The sequence below is a fragment of the Lissotriton vulgaris genome, chromosome 12 (genome assembly GCF_964263255.1).
Source record: "Lissotriton vulgaris chromosome 12, aLisVul1.2, whole genome shotgun sequence".
Taxonomy (NCBI): domain Eukaryota; kingdom Metazoa; phylum Chordata; class Amphibia; order Caudata; family Salamandridae; genus Lissotriton; species Lissotriton vulgaris.
In genome coordinates, this window is record NC_141700.1 from 446,926,191 (window position 1) to 446,941,613 (window position 15,423).

The window sequence follows — 15,423 nt, forward strand, 5'->3', positions numbered from 1 at the left end:
GAGAAAACAGTTAGGTGCTGCTGAGATTTGAACTCAGGATTTCCTGGTTACGAGACAGACGTTTTAACCACTAAGCCACAGCACCAACGTTAATAGTAAAAAATGCATAAATAATTTATTGTTGATGATGAAAATGTGTTTTCTGCTATAAATTCTTCTTTATATGTATTGTAATCTTAAACACGAAAAGATACTCAATCACTGCGCAAGGATTAATATGTTTTAATAAACAGGTACTCTTATAAAACCCAATTTCATTTCTTGAATTCTTTACAATTTTTTTCATGAAGGTATTAATATTGCTCAAATCTAGGTAGAAATTTCATCTACTTCTTTCTCATAGATATATATTTTTTTCATTTTGCAATAACTGTATTCATTCTATAATCTTGAAAATTCTTGGCTTTTTATAAGGTTTAAGATGATCTGTTCAACAGTAAGATGAATCAGACTTTTATACTTTAATTGTATCGGAATAAGACCTAATGAAAATGATTTGTTATATAACAATGAGAAAAGCAAGGCACTGCTGAGAGTTGAACTGAGGATCTCCTGTTTACTAGACAGGCGCTTTAACTAGCTAAGCCACAGCACCCACTTGATTCTTAATTTTGAAACACTTTTCTTTATGGTGTTCAAGAGAATATTGCTTTTTCACTTTCATATTCTTTTCTAAGTTCACACACTTCTCTACTCAAACACTTAAGATGAATGAAGACTCTTCACTTATTCAAAAACACCTATCTAATTTGAAGTTTACCCTATTCATATCATTTTAAAATATACCTTGCTAAAGAATGGATTAGTTGAATTCAACAATAGAGTGATCATTCACCTCTATCTTGTTCTTTGTCATTTTCTTTTCCCTATTTCAGTCAATGCATTCCTACAAAAATCTTCACAATACCAATCATTTTATTTAATTGTTAAGATAACTTATTCTAAAGTTCATAGAACCAGATGTTTATTCTTAAATTATATTCAACATGTGTTTGATGAAAATTATTCGGAAAGCATGGAGAAAACAGTTAGGTGCTGCTGAGATTTGAACTCAGGATTTCCTGTTTACGAGACAGGAGCTTTAACCACTAAGCCACAGCACCAACGGTAATCTTAAAAAAATGCATAAATCATTTATTGTTGATGATGAAAATGTGTTTTCTGCTATGAATTCTTCTTTATATGTATTGTAATCTTAAACACGAAAAGATACTCAATCACTACGCAAGGATTAATATGTTTTAATAAACAGGTACTCTTATAAAACTCAATTTCATTTCTTGAATTCTTTACAATTTTACTCATGAAGGTATTAATATTGCTCAAATCTAGGTAGATATTTCATCTACGTCTTTCTCATAGATATGTATTTTTTTTCATTTTGCAATAACAGTATTCATTCTATAATCTTGAAAATACTTGGTTTTTTATAAGGTTTAAGATGATCTTTTTAACAGTAAGATGAATCAGACTTTTACATTTAAATTGTATCGGAATAAGACCTAATGAAAATGATTTGTTATATAACAATGAGAAAAGCAAGGCGCTGCTGGGAGTTGAACTCAGGATCTCCTGTTTGCTATTCAGGCGCTTTAACCAGCTAAGCCACAGCACCCACTTGATTTTTAATTTTGAAACACTTTTCTTTATGCTGTTCAAGAGAATATTGCTTTTTCCCTTTCATATTCTTTTCTAAGTTCACACACTTCTCCACTCAAACACTTAAGATGAATGAAGACTCTTCACTTATTCAAAAACACCTCTCTAATTTGAAGTTTACCCTATTCATATCATTTTAAAATATACCTTGCTAAAGAATGGATTAGTTGAATTCAACGATAGAGTGATCATTCACCTCTATCTTGTTCTTTGTCATTTTCTTTTCCCTATTTCAGTCAATGCATTCCTACAAAAATCTTCACAATACCAAGCATTTTATTTAATTTTTAAGATAACTTATTCTAAAGTTCATAGAACCAGATGTTTATTCTTAAATTGTATTCAACACTTGTTTGATGAAAATTATTCGGAAAGCATGGAGAAAACAGTTGAGTGCTACTGAGAACTGAACTCAGGATTTCCTGTTTCCGAGACAGGCGCTTTAACCACTAAGCCACAGCACCAACATTAATAGTAAAAAATGCATAAACAATTTATTGTTGATGATGAAAATGTGTTTTCTGCTATAAATTCTTCTTTATATGTATTGTAATCTTAAACACGAAAAGATACTCAATCACTACGCAAGGATTAATATGTTTTAATAAACAGGTACACTTATAAAACCCAATTTCATTTCTTGAATTCTTTACAATTTTATTCATGAAGGTATTAATATTGCTCAAATCTAGGTAGAAATTTCATCTACGTCTTTCTCATAGATATGTAGTTTTTTTCATTTTGCAATAACAGTATTCATTCTATAATCTTGAAAATACTTGGGTTTTTATAAGGTTTAAGATGATCTTTTCAACAGTAAGATGAATCAGACTTGTATATTTTAATTGTATCGGAATAAGACCTAATGAAAATGATTTGTTATATAACAATGAGAAAAGCAAGGCGCTGCTGAGTTGAACTCAGGATGTCCTGTTTACTAGACAGGCGCTTTAACCAGCTAAGCCACAGCACCCACTTGATTCTTAAATTTGAAACACTTTTCTTTATGGTGTTCAAGAGAATATTGCTTTTTCACTTTCATATTCTTTTCTAATTTCACACACGTCTCTACTCAAACACTTAAGATGAATGAAGACTCTTCATTTATTCAAAAACACCTCTCTAATTTGAAGTTTACCCTATTCATATCATTTTAACCTATACCTTGCTGAAGAATGGATTAGTTGAATTCAACAATAGAGTGATCATTCACCTCTATCTTGTTCTTTGTCATTTTCATTTCCCTATTTCAGTCAATGCATTCCTACAAAAATCTTCACAATACCAATCATTTTATTTAATTGTTAAGATAACTTATTCTAAAGTTCATAGAACCAGATGTTTATTCTTAAATTGTATTCAACATGTGTTTGATGAAAATTATTCGGAAAGCATGGAGAAAACAGTTAGGTGCTGCTGAGAATTGATCTCAGGATTTCCTGTTTACGAGACAGGCGCTTTAACCACTAAGCCACAGCACCAACGTTAATAGTAAAAAATGCATAAATAATTTATTGTTGATGATGAAAATGTGTTTTCTGCTATAAATTCTTGTTTATATGTATTGTAATCTTAAACACGAAAAGATACTCAATCACTACGCAAGGATTAATATGTTTTTATTAAACAGGTACTCTTATAAAACCCAATTTCATTTCTTGAATTCTTTACAATTTTATTCATGAAGGTATTAATATTGCTCAAATCTAGGTAGAAATTTCATCTACGTCTTTCTCATAGATATGTAGTTTTTTTCATTTTGCAATAACTGTATTCATTCTATAATCTTGAAAATTCTTGGCTTTTTATAAGGTTTAAGATGATCTATTCAACAGTAAGATGAATCAGACTTTTATATTTTAATTGTATCGGAATAAGACCTAATGAAAATGATTTGTTATATAAAAATGAGAAAAGCAAGGCACTGCTGAGAGTTGAACTCAGGATCTCCTGTTTACTAGGCAGGCGCTTCAACAAGCAACGCCACAGCACCCACTTGATTCTTAATTTTGAAACACTTTTCTTTATGGTGTTCAAGGGAATATTGCTTTTTCACTTTCATATTCTTTTCTAAGTTCACACACTTCTCTACTCAAACACTTAAGATGAATGAAGACTCTTCACTTATTCAAAAACACCTCTCTAATTTGAAGTTTACCCTATTCATATCAATTTAAAATATACCTTGCTAAAGAATGGATTAGTTGAATTCAACGATAGAGTGATCATTCACCTCTATCTTGTTCTTTGTCATTTTCTTTTCCCTATTTCAGTCAATGCATTCCTACAAAAATCTTCACAATACCAAGCATTTTATTAAATTTTTAAGATAACTTATTCTAAAGTTCATAGAACCAGATGTTTATTCTTAAATTGTATTCAACACTTGTTTGATGAAAATTATTCGGAAAGCATGGAGAAAACAGTTAGGTGCTGTTGAGAATTGAACTCAGGATTTCAGGGTTACGAGACAGGCGCTTTAACCACTAAGCCACAGCACCAACGTTAATAGTAAAAAATGCATGAATAATTTATTGTTGATGATGAAAATGTGTTTTCTGCTATAAATTTTTCTTTATATGTATTGTAATCTTAAACACGAAAAGATACTCAATCACTACGCAAGGATTAATATGTTTTAATAAACAGGTACTCTTATAAAACCCAATTTCATTTCTTGAATTCTTTACAATTTTATTCATGAAGGTATTAATATTGCTCAAATCTAGGTAGAAATTTAATCTACGTCTTTCTCATAGATATGTATTTTTTTCATTTTGCAATAACAGTATTCATTCTATAATCTTGAAAATACTTGGGTTTTTATAAGGTTTAAGATAATCTTTTCAACAGTAAGATGAATCAGACTTTTATATTTTAATTGTATCGGAATAATACCTAATGAAAATGATTTGTTATATAACAATGAGAAAAGCAAGGTACTGCTGAGAGTTGAACTCAGGATCTCCTGTTTACTGGACAGGCGCTTTAACCAGCTAAGCCACAGCACCCACTTGATTCTTAATTTTGAAACACTGTTCTTTATGGTGTTCAAGAGAATATTGCTTTTTCACTTTCATATTCTTTTCTAAGTCCACACACTTCTCCACTCAAACACTTAAGATGAATGAAGACTCTTCACTTATTCAAAAACACCTCTCTAATATGAATTTTACCCTATTCATATCATTTTAAAATATACCTTGCTGAAGAATGGATTAGTTGAATTCAAAAATAGAGTGATCATTCACCTCTATCTTGTTGTTTGTCATTTTCTTTTCCTATTTCAGTCAATGCATTCCTACAAAAATCTTCACAATACCAAGCATTTTATTTAATTTTTAAGATAACTTATTCTAAAGTTCATAGAACCAGATGTTTATTCTTAAATTGTATTCAACACTTGTTTGATGAAAATTATTTGGAAAGCATGGAGAAAACAATTAGGTGCTACTGAGATTTGAACTCAGGATTTCCTGTTTACGAGACAGGAGCTTTAACCACTAAGCCACAGCACCAACGGTAATATTAAAACAATACATAAATCATTTATTGTTGATGATGAAAATGTGTTTTCTGCTATAAATTCTTCTTTATATGTATTGTAATCTTAAACACGAAAAGATACTCAATCACTACGCAAGGATTAATATGTTTTAATAAACAGGTACTCTTATAAAACTCAATTTCATTTCTTGAATTCTTTACAATTTTATTCATGAAGGTATTAATATTGCTCAAATCTAGGTAGAAATGTAATCTACCTCTTTCTCATAGATATGTATTTTTTTCATATTGCAATAACAGTATTCATTCTCTAATCTTGAAAATACTTGGGTTTTTATAAGGTTTAAGATGATCTTTTTAACAGTAAGATGAATCAGACTTTTATATTTTAATTGTATCGGAATAAGACCTAATGAAAATGATTTGTTATATAACAATGAGAAAAGCAAGGCGCTGCTGGGAGTTGAACTCAGGATCTCCTGTTTACTATACAGGCGCTTTAACCAGCTAAGCCACAGCACCCACTTGATTCTTAATTTTGAAACACTTTTCTTTATGGTGTTCAAGAGAATATTGCTTTTTCCCTTTCATATTCTTTTCTAAGTTCACACACTTCTCCACTCAAACACTTAAGATGAATGAAGACTCTTCACTTATTCAAAAACACCTCTCTAATTTGAAGTTTACCCTATTCATATCATTTTAAAATATAACTTGCTAAAGAATGGATTAGTTGAATTCAACGATAGAGTGATCATTCACCTCTATCTTGTTCTTTGTCATTTTCTTTTCCCTATTTCAGTCAATGCATTCCTACAAAAATCTTCACAATACCAAGCATTTTATTTAATTTTTAAGATAACTTATTCTAAAGTTCATAGAACCAGATGTTTATTCTTAAATTGTATTCAACATGTGTTTGATGAAAATTATTCGGAAAGCATGGAGAAAACAGTTAGGTGCTGCTGAGATTTGAACTCAGGATTTCCTGGTTACGAGACAGACGTTTTAACCACTAAGCCACAGCACCAACGTTAATAGTAAAAAATGCATAAATAATTTATTGTTGATGATGAAAATGTGTTTTCTGCTATAAATTCTTCTTTATATGTATTGTAATCTTAAACACGAAAAGATACTCAATCACTGCGCAAGGATTAATATGTTTTAATAAACAGGTACTCTTATAAAACCCAATTTCATTTCTTGAATTCTTTACAATTTTTTTCATGAAGGTATTAATATTGCTCAAATCTAGGTAGAAATTTCATCTACTTCTTTCTCATAGATATATATTTTTTTCATTTTGCAATAACTGTATTCATTCTATAATCTTGAAAATTCTTGGCTTTTTATAAGGTTTAAGATGATCTGTTCAACAGTAAGATGAATCAGACTTTTATACTTTAATTGTATCGGAATAAGACCTAATGAAAATGATTTGTTATATAACAATGAGAAAAGCAAGGCACTGCTGAGAGTTGAACTGAGGATCTCCTGTTTACTAGACAGGCGCTTTAACTAGCTAAGCCACAGCACCCACTTGATTCTTAATTTTGAAACACTTTTCTTTATGGTGTTCAAGAGAATATTGCTTTTTCACTTTCATATTCTTTTCTAAGTCCACACACTTCTCCACTCAAACACTTAAGATGAATGAAGACTCTTCACTTATTCAAAAACACCTCTCTAATTTGAATTTTACCCTATTCATATCATTTTAAAATATACCTTGCTGAAGAATGGATTAGTTGAATTCAAAAATAGAGTGATCATTCACCTCTATCTTGTTCTTTGTCATTTTCTTTTCCCTATTTCAGTCAATGCATTCCTACAGAAATCTTCACAATACCAAGCATTTCATTTAATTTTTAAGATAACTTATTCTAAAGTTCATAGAACCAGATGTTTATTCTTAAATTGTATTCAACACTTGTTTGATGAAAATTATTCGGAAAGCATGGAGAAAACAGTTAGGTGCTGCTGAGAATTGAACTCGGGATTTCCTGTTTACGAGACAAGCGCTTTAACCACTAAGCCACAGCACCAACGTTAATAGTAAAAAATGCATAAATAATTTATTGTTGATGATGAAAATGTGTTTTCTGCTATAAATTCTTCTTTATATGTATTTTAATCTTAAACACGAAAAGATACTCAATCACTATGCTGGATTAATATGTTTTAATAAACAGGTACTCTTATAAAACCCAATTTCATTTCTTGAATTCTTTACAATTTTTTTTCATGAAGGTATTAATATTGCTCAAATCTAGGTAGAAATTTCATCTACCTCTTTCTCATAGATATGTATTTTTTTCATTTTGCAATAACAGTATTCATTCTATAATCTTGAAAATACTTGGGTTTTTATAAGGTTTAAGATGATCTGTTCAACAGTAAGATGAATCAGACTTTTATATTTTAATTGTATTGGAATAAGACCTAATGAAAATGATTTGTTATATTACAATGAGCAAAGCAAGGCACTGCTGAGAGTTTAACTCAGGATCTCCTGTTTACTAGACAGGCGCTTTAACCAGCTAAGCCACAGCACCCACTTGATTCTTAATTTTGAAACACTTTTCTTTATGGTGTTCAAGAGAATATTGCTTTTTCACTTTCATATTCTTTTCTAAGTTCACACACTTCTCTACTCAAACACTTAAGATGAATGAAGACTCTTCACTTATTCAAAAACACCTATCTAATTTGAAGTTTACCCTATTCATATCATTTTAAAATATACCTTGCTAAAGAATGGATTAGTTGAATTCAACAATAGAGTGATCATTCACCTCTATCTTGTTCTTTGTCATTTTCTTTTCCCTATTTCAGTCAATGCATTCCTACAAAAATCTTCACAATACCAATCATTTTATTTAATTGTTAAGATAACTTATTCTAAAGTTCATAGAACCAGATGTTTATTCTTAAATTATATTCAACATGTGTTTGATGAAAATTATTCGGAAAGCATGGAGAAAACAGTTAGGTGCTGCTGAGATTTGAACTCAGGATTTCCTGTTTACGAGACAGGAGCTTTAACCACTAAGCCACAGCACCAACGGTAATCTTAAAAAAATGCATAAATCATTTATTGTTGATGATGAAAATGTGTTTTCTGCTATAAATTCTTCTTTATATGTATTGTAATCTTAAACACGAAAAGATACTCAATCACTACGCAAGGATTAATATGTTTTAATAAACAGGTACTCTTATAAAACTCAATTTCATTTCTTGAATTCTTTACAATTTTACTCATGAAGGTATTAATATTGCTCAAATCTAGGTAGATATTTCATCTACGTCTTTCTCATAGATATGTATTTTTTTTCATTTTGCAATAACAGTATTCATTCTATAATCTTGAAAATACTTGGTTTTTTATAAGGTTTAAGATGATCTTTTTAACAGTAAGATGAATCAGACTTTTACATTTAAATTGTATCGGAATAAGACCTAATGAAAATGATTTGTTATATAACAATGAGAAAAGCAAGGCGCTGCTGGGAGTTGAACTCAGGATCTCCTGTTTGCTATTCAGGCGCTTTAACCAGCTAAGCCACAGCACCCACTTGATTTTTAATTTTGAAACACTTTTCTTTATGCTGTTCAAGAGAATATTGCTTTTTCCCTTTCATATTCTTTTCTAAGTTCACACACTTCTCCACTCAAACACTTAAGATGAATGAAGACTCTTCACTTATTCAAAAACACCTCTCTAATTTGAAGTTTACCCTATTCATATCATTTTAAAATATACCTTGCTAAAGAATGGATTAGTTGAATTCAACGATAGAGTGATCATTCACCTCTATCTTGTTCTTTGTCATTTTCTTTTCCCTATTTCAGTCAATGCATTCCTACAAAAATCTTCACAATACCAAGCATTTTATTTAATTTTTAAGATAACTTATTCTAAAGTTCATAGAACCAGATGTTTATTCTTAAATTGTATTCAACACTTGTTTGATGAAAATTATTCGGAAAGCATGGAGAAAACAGTTGAGTGCTACTGAGAACTGAACTCAGGATTTCCTGTTTCCGAGACAGGCGCTTTAACCACTAAGCCACAGCACCAACATTAATAGTAAAAAATGCATAAACAATTTATTGTTGATGATGAAAATGTGTTTTCTGCTATAAATTCTTCTTTATATGTATTGTAATCTTAAACACGAAAAGATACTCAATCACTACGCAAGGATTAATATGTTTTAATAAACAGGTACACTTATAAAACCCAATTTCATTTCTTGAATTCTTTACAATTTTATTCATGAAGGTATTAATATTGCTCAAATCTAGGTAGAAATTTCATCTACGTCTTTCTCATAGATATGTAGTTTTTTTCATTTTGCAATAACAGTATTCATTCTATAATCTTGAAAATACTTGGGTTTTTATAAGGTTTAAGATGATCTTTTCAACAGTAAGATGAATCAGACTTGTATATTTTAATTGTATCGGAATAAGACCTAATGAAAATGATTTGTTATATAACAATGAGAAAAGCAAGGCGCTGCTGAGTTGAACTCAGGATGTCCTGTTTACTAGACAGGCGCTTTAACCAGCTAAGCCACAGCACCAACTTGATTCTTAAATTTGAAACACTTTTCTTTATGGTGTTCAAGAGAATATTGCTTTTTCACTTTCATATTCTTTTCTAATTTCACACACCTCTCTACTCAAACACTTAAGATGAATGAAGACTCTTCATTTATTCAAAAACACCTCTCTAATTTGAAGTTTACCCTATTCATATCATTTTAACCTATACCTTGCTGAAGAATGGATTAGTTGAATTCAACAATAGAGTGATCATTCACCTCTATCTTGTTCTTTGTCATTTTCATTTCCCTATTTCAGTCAATGCATTCCTACAAAAATCTTCACAATACCAATCATTTTATTTAATTGTTAAGATAACTTATTCTAAAGTTCATAGAACCAGATGTTTATTCTTAAATTGTATTCAACATGTGTTTGATGAAAATTATTCGGAAAGCATGGAGAAAACAGTTAGGTGCTGCTGAGAATTGAACTCAGGATTTCCTGTTTACGAGACAGGCGCTTTAACCACTAAGCCACAGCACCAACGTTAATAGTAAAAAATGCATAAATAATTTATTGTTGATGATGAAAATGTGTTTTCTGCTATAAATTCTTGTTTATATGTATTGTAATCTTAAACACGAAAAGATACTCAATCACTACGCAAGGATTAATATGTTTTTATTAAACAGGTACTCTTATAAAACCCAATTTCATTTCTTGAATTCTTTACAATTTTATTCATGAAGGTATTAATATTGCTCAAATCTAGGTAGAAATTTCATCTACGTCTTTCTCATAGATATGTAGTTTTTTTCATTTTGCAATAACTGTATTCATTCTATAATCTTGAAAATGCTTGGCTTTTTATAAGGTTTAAGATGATCTGTTCAACAGTAAGATGAATCAGACTTTTATATTTTAATTGTATCGGAATAAGACCTAATGAAAATGATTTGTTATATAAAAATGAGAAAAGCAAGGCACTGCTGAGAGTTGAACTCAGGATCTCCTGTTTACTAGGCAGGCGCTTCAACAAGCAAAGCCACAGCACCCACTTGATTCTTAATTTTGAAACACTTTTCTTTATGGTGTTCAAGGGAATATTGCTTTTTCACTTTCATATTCTTTTCTAAGTTCACACACTTCTCTACTCAAACACTTAAGATGAATGAAGACTCTTCACTTATTCAAAAACACCTCTCTAATTTGAAGTTTACCCTATTCATATCAATTTAAAATATACCTTGCTAAAGAATGGATTAGTTGAATTCAACGATAGAGTGATCATTCACCTCTATCTTGTTCTTTGTCATTTTCTTTTCCCTATTTCAGTCAATGCATTCCTACAAAAATCTTCACAATACCAAGCATTTTATTTAATTTTTAAGATAACTTATTCTAAAGTTCATAGAACCAGATGTTTATTCTTAAATTGTATTCAACACTTGTTTGATGAAAATTATTCGGAAAGCATGGAGAAAACAGTTAGGTGCTGATGAGAATTGAACTCAGGATTTCCTGTTTACTAGACAGGCGCTTTAACCAGCTAAGCCACAGCACCCACTTGATTCTTAATTTTGAAACACTTTTCTTTATGGTGTTCAAGAGAATATTGCTTTTTCCCTTTCATATTCTTTTCTAAGTTCACACACTTCTCCACTCAAACACTTAAGATGAATGAAGACTCTTCACTTATTCAAAAACACCTCTCTAATTTGAAATTCACCCTATTCATATCATTTTAAAATATACCTTGCTAAAGAATGGATTAGTTGAATTCAACGATAGAGTGATCATTCACCTCTATCTTGTTCTTTGTCATTTTCTTTTCCCTATTTCAGTCAATGCATTCCTACAAAAATCTTCACAATACCAAGCATTTTATTTAATTTTTAAGATAACTTATTCTAAAGTTCATAGAACCAGATGTTTATTCTTAAATTGTATTCAACACTTGTTTGATGAAAATTATTCGGAAAGCATGGAGAAAACAGTTAGGTGCTGCTGAGAGTTGAACTCAGGATTTCCTGTTTAAGAGACAGGCGCTTTAACCACTAAGCCACAGCACCAACGTTAATAGTAAAAAATGCATAAATCATTTATTGTTGATGATGAAAATGTGTTTTCTGCTATAAATTCTTCTTTATATGTATTGTAATCTTAAACACGAAAAGATACTCAATCACTACGCAAGGATTAATATGTTTTAATAAACAGGTACTCTTATAAAACTCAATTTCATTTCTTGAATTCTTTACAATTTTATTCATGAAGGTATTAATATTGCTCAAATCTAGGTAGAAATTTCATCTACGTCTTTCTCATAGATATGTATTTTTTTTCATTTTGCAATAACAGTATTCATTTTATAATCTTGAAAATACTTGGGTTTTTATAAGGTTTAAGATGATCTTTTTAACAGTAAGATGAATCAGACTTTTATATTTTAATTGTATCGGAATAAGACATAATGAAAATGATTTGTTATATAACAATGAGAAAAGCAAGGCGCTGCTGGGAGTTGAACTCAGGATCTCCTGTTTACTAGACAGGCGCTTTAACCAGCTAAGCCACAGCACCCACTTGATTCTTAATTTTGAAACACTTTTCTTTATGGTGTTCAAGAGAATATTGCTTTTTCCCTTTCATATTCTTTTCTAAGTTCACACACTTCTCCGTTCAAACACTTAAGATGAATGAAGACTCTTCACTTATTCAAAAACACCTCTCTAATTTGAAGTTTACCCTATTCATATCATTTTAAAATATACCTTGCTAAAGAATGGATTAGTTGAATTCAACGATAGAGTGATCATTCACCTCTATCTTGTTCTTTGTCATTTTCTTTTCCCTATTTCAGTCAATGCATTCCTACAAAAATCTTCACAATACCAAGCATTTTATTTAATTTTTAAGATAACTTATTCTAAAGTTCATAGAACCAGATGTTTATTCTTAAATTGTATTCAACACTTGTTTGATGAAAATTATTCGGAAAGCATGGAGAAAACAGTTAGGTGCTGCTGAGAATTGAACTCAGGATTTCCTGTTTACGAGACAGGCGCTTTAACCACTAAGCCACAGCACCAACGTTATAAGTAAAAAATGCATAAATAATTTATTGTTGATGATGAAAATGTGTTTTCTGCTATAAATTCTTCTTTATATGTATTGTAATCTTAAACACGAAAAGATACTCAATCACTACGCAAGGATTAATATGTTTTAATAAACAGGTACTCTTATAAAACCCAATTTCATTTCTTGAATTCTTTACAATTTTTTTCATGAAGGTATTAATATTGCTCAAATCTAGGTAGAAATTTCATCTACCTCTTTTTCATAGATATGTATTTTTTTCATTTTGCAATAACAGTATTCATTCTATAATCTTGAATATACTTGGGTTTTTATGAGGTTTAAGATGATCTGTTCAACAGTAAGATGAATAAGACTTTTATATTTTAATTGTATCGGAATAAGACCTAATGAAAATGATTTGTTATATAACAATGAGAAAAGCAAGGCACTGCTGAGAGTTGAACTCAGGATCTCCTGTTTACTAGACAGGCGCTTTAACTAGCTAAGCCACATCACCCACTTGATTCTTAATTTTGAAACACTTTTCTTTATGGTGTTCAAGAGAATATTTCTTTTTCTCTTTCATATTCTTTTCTAAGTCCACACACTTCTCCACTCAAACACTTAAGATGAATGAAGACTCTTCACTTATTCAAAAACACCTCTCTAATTTGAATTTTACCCTATTCATATCATTTTAAAATATACCTTGCTGAAGAATGGATTAGTTGAATTCAACAATAGAGTGATCATTCACCTCTATCTTGTTCTTTGTCATTTTCTTTTCCCTATTTCAGTCAATGCATTCCTACAAAAATCTTCACAATACCAAGCATTTTATTTAATTTTTAAGATAACGTATTCTAAAGTTCATAGAACCAGATGTTTATTCTTAAATTGTATTCAACACTTGTTTGATGAAAATTATTCGGAAAGCATGGAGAAAACAGTTAGGTGCTGCTGAGAGTTGAACTCAGGATTTCCTGTTTACGAGACAGGCGCTTTAACCACTAAGCCACAGCACCAACGTTAATAGTAAAAAATGCATAAATCATTTATTGTTGATGATGAAAATGTGTTTTCTGCTATAAATTCTTCTTTATATGTATTGTAATCTTAAACACGAAAAGATACTCAATCACTACGCAAGGATTAATATGTTTTAATAAACAGGTACTCTTATAAAACTCAATTTCATTTCTTGAATTCTTTACAATTTTACTCATGAAGGTATTAATATTGCTCAAATCTAGGTAGATATTTCATCTACGTCTTTCTCATAGATATGTATTTTTTTTCATTTTGCAATACCAGTATTCATTCTATAATCTTGAAAATACTTGGGTTTTTATAAGGTTTAAGATGATCTTTTTAACAGTAAGATGAATCAGACTTTTATATTTAAATTGTATCGGAATAAGACCTAATGAAAATGATTTGTTATATAACAATGAGAAAAGCAAGGCGCTGCTGGGAGTTGAACTCAGGATCTCCTGTTTACTATACAGGCGCTTTAACCAGCTAAGCCACAGCACCCACTTGATTTTTAATTTTGAAACACTTTTCTTTATGGTGTTCAAGAGAATATTGCTTTTTCCCTTTCATATTCTTTTCTAAGTTCACACACTTCTCCACTCAAACACTTAAGATGAATGAAGACTCTTCACTTATTCAAAAACACCTCTCTAATTTGAAGTTTACCCTATTCATATCATTTTAAAATATACCTTGCTAAAGAATGGATTAGTTGAATTCAACGATAGAGTGATCATTCACCTCTATCTTGTTCTTTGTCATTTTCTTTTCCCTATTTCAGTCAATGCATTCCTACAAAAATCTTCACAATACCAAGCATTTTATTTAATTTTTAAGATAACTTATTCTAAAGTTCATAGAACCAGATGTTTATTCTTAAATTGTATTTAACACTTGTTTGATGAAAATTATTCGGAAAGCATGGAGAAAACAGTTAGGTGCTGCTGAGAATTGAACTCAGGATTTCCTGTTTATGAGACAGGCGCTTTAACCACTAAGCCACAGCACCACCGTTAATAGTAAAAAATGCATAAATAATTTATTGTTGATGATGAAAATGTGTTTTCTGCTATAAATTCTTCTTTATATGTATTGTGATCTTAAACACGAAAAGATACTCAATCACTACGCAAGGATTAATATGTTTTAATAAACAGGTACTCTTATAAAACCCAATTTCATTTCTTGAATTCTTTACAATTTTTTTTCATGAAGGTATTAATATTGCTCAAATCTAGGTAGAAATTTCATCTACCTCTTTCTCATAGATATGTATTTTTTTCATTTTGCAATAACAGTATTCATTCTATAATCTTGAAAATACTTGGGTTTTTATAAGGTTTAAGATGATCTGTTCAACAGTAAGATGAATCAGACTTTTATATTTTAATTGTATCGGAATAAGACCTAATGAAAATGATTTGTTATATAACAATGAGAAAAGCAAGGCGCTGCTGAGAGTTGAACTCAGGATCTCCTGGTTACTAGACAGGCGCTTTAACCATCTAAGCCACAGCACCCAGTTGATTCTTAGTTTTGAAACACTTTTCTTTATGGTGTTCAAGAGAATATTGCTTT

At 30.2% G+C, this 15,423-nt stretch overlaps 12 non-coding genes across 12 annotated transcripts; all 12 read right to left on the reverse strand.

Moving 5' to 3' along the window:
• Positions 1–1,030: 1,030 nt before the first annotated feature.
• On the reverse strand, positions 1,031–1,103 carry TRNAT-CGU (transfer RNA threonine (anticodon CGU)). Its single transcript has one exon. It is a non-coding gene; the product is annotated as a tRNA-Thr (tRNA).
• Positions 1,104–2,049: 946 nt separating this feature from the next.
• Positions 2,050–2,123, reverse strand: TRNAP-CGG (transfer RNA proline (anticodon CGG)). The gene has a single exon. It is a non-coding gene; the product is annotated as a tRNA-Pro (tRNA).
• A 944-nt stretch (positions 2,124–3,067) lies between these two features.
• TRNAT-CGU (transfer RNA threonine (anticodon CGU)) lies at positions 3,068–3,140 on the reverse strand. Its single transcript has one exon. It is a non-coding gene; the product is annotated as a tRNA-Thr (tRNA).
• A 1,456-nt stretch (positions 3,141–4,596) lies between these two features.
• Positions 4,597–4,670, reverse strand: TRNAT-AGU (transfer RNA threonine (anticodon AGU)). Its single transcript has one exon. It is a non-coding gene; the product is annotated as a tRNA-Thr (tRNA).
• A 434-nt stretch (positions 4,671–5,104) lies between these two features.
• TRNAT-CGU (transfer RNA threonine (anticodon CGU)) lies at positions 5,105–5,177 on the reverse strand. Its single transcript has one exon. It is a non-coding gene; the product is annotated as a tRNA-Thr (tRNA).
• A 2,982-nt stretch (positions 5,178–8,159) lies between these two features.
• On the reverse strand, positions 8,160–8,232 carry TRNAT-CGU (transfer RNA threonine (anticodon CGU)). Its single transcript has one exon. It is a non-coding gene; the product is annotated as a tRNA-Thr (tRNA).
• A 946-nt stretch (positions 8,233–9,178) lies between these two features.
• TRNAP-CGG (transfer RNA proline (anticodon CGG)) lies at positions 9,179–9,252 on the reverse strand. The gene has a single exon. It is a non-coding gene; the product is annotated as a tRNA-Pro (tRNA).
• A 944-nt stretch (positions 9,253–10,196) lies between these two features.
• Positions 10,197–10,269, reverse strand: TRNAT-CGU (transfer RNA threonine (anticodon CGU)). Its single transcript has one exon. It is a non-coding gene; the product is annotated as a tRNA-Thr (tRNA).
• Positions 10,270–12,235: 1,966 nt separating this feature from the next.
• Positions 12,236–12,309, reverse strand: TRNAT-AGU (transfer RNA threonine (anticodon AGU)). The gene has a single exon. It is a non-coding gene; the product is annotated as a tRNA-Thr (tRNA).
• A 435-nt stretch (positions 12,310–12,744) lies between these two features.
• Positions 12,745–12,817, reverse strand: TRNAT-CGU (transfer RNA threonine (anticodon CGU)). Its single transcript has one exon. It is a non-coding gene; the product is annotated as a tRNA-Thr (tRNA).
• Positions 12,818–13,762: 945 nt separating this feature from the next.
• Positions 13,763–13,835, reverse strand: TRNAT-CGU (transfer RNA threonine (anticodon CGU)). The gene has a single exon. It is a non-coding gene; the product is annotated as a tRNA-Thr (tRNA).
• A 946-nt stretch (positions 13,836–14,781) lies between these two features.
• Positions 14,782–14,854, reverse strand: TRNAM-CAU (transfer RNA methionine (anticodon CAU)). The gene has a single exon. It is a non-coding gene; the product is annotated as a tRNA-Met (tRNA).
• Positions 14,855–15,423: the final 569 nt, after the last annotated feature.